The sequence below is a fragment of the Cucumis sativus genome, chromosome 6, assembly GCF_000004075.3.
Source record: "Cucumis sativus cultivar 9930 chromosome 6, Cucumber_9930_V3, whole genome shotgun sequence".
Taxonomy (NCBI): domain Eukaryota; kingdom Viridiplantae; phylum Streptophyta; class Magnoliopsida; order Cucurbitales; family Cucurbitaceae; genus Cucumis; species Cucumis sativus.
The window spans coordinates 20,215,498-20,216,400 of record NC_026660.2 but is presented as its reverse complement, the minus strand read 5'-3'; the positions used below and the strand labels follow the sequence as shown (position 1 = coordinate 20,216,400).

The 903-nt window shown below is 39.0% G+C and overlaps 1 long non-coding RNA gene across 1 annotated transcript in view; it reads right to left on the bottom strand.

Moving 5' to 3' along the window:
* The window catches only part of LOC116404411, a 1,672-nt gene continuing 769 nt past the window's right edge, over positions 1 to 903 (bottom strand). The window contains exon 2 of the long non-coding RNA XR_004217259.1: positions 1 to 442. This is a non-coding gene — a long non-coding RNA (uncharacterized LOC116404411). The remainder of the gene's footprint in view (positions 443 to 903) is intronic.

Genomic DNA, 903 nt, shown 5'->3' with positions numbered 1-903 from the left:
TTGTTAGAACAACAGATATATAAAAAATATAAAATAAGTAAATCCTTCAAATGCCCCTGTTCAAACTAAGAAATGGAAATTGTTTACCCCACTAACATAAACTTCTGTTACGCGTAATTGAAAAACAAATGCTATAAAATCAAAAAACATCTCATCATTATGAACTCCACCTCACACCTTGAGAATTTAAACTTCTCCAAATAATCATTTTCTTCCTTGAAATACGGCAGGTGGCTTCCTTCTTAATTCACAACCCTAAGGTTACTCCCTTGGAATTCGTCTTGTTAGTATAAGCACTCATCTAAGCAGGTTTCTACTTTCTTCTAAACACATATTTCATTGCCAGTAACGCTCCCCTCCTGATCTTGGCACTCCCATCTTCTCCGCCGTAGCCTCTGCCTTACGAAGAACTCCCCGCCGCTTGTTGTTGAGCTAAAAATACCTAAAAGAGCAGTCCGTTGTTGAGCTAAAAATAACGGAAAAGGGTAAAGAGAGAGGAAAAACCAGCGTCGAGGGAAGAGGAGAAGCCGGAGGAAGCAGAAGTTAAAGGAAGAGATGTAGGGGAATGGGAAATTAGAATGGAGGGTGTGAATAATCCAGCTGAGAAAACCAATTTCTTCTGATTGAATCAGTCAGCTCACCCATATCATAACGAAGGATTATGACAAATGTAAAAAAAAAAAAAAGATAAGGGAAATTGACCAGAATGAAGGAAGGAAGAGAAGGAGGGCGACGACGAGAGAGATGGGGGATGGTTGCAGACGGCGGAGATTGCAGAGAGAATGATATTTTGGAAATGGAATTAGAATTGGGAGTGAGTGAGAAAATCCTAATCCAACTACTCTGAATTCACCAAAGAGTTAAATACAAAATTCAATTAGCTAAAACAACCCCTTAAGCAAA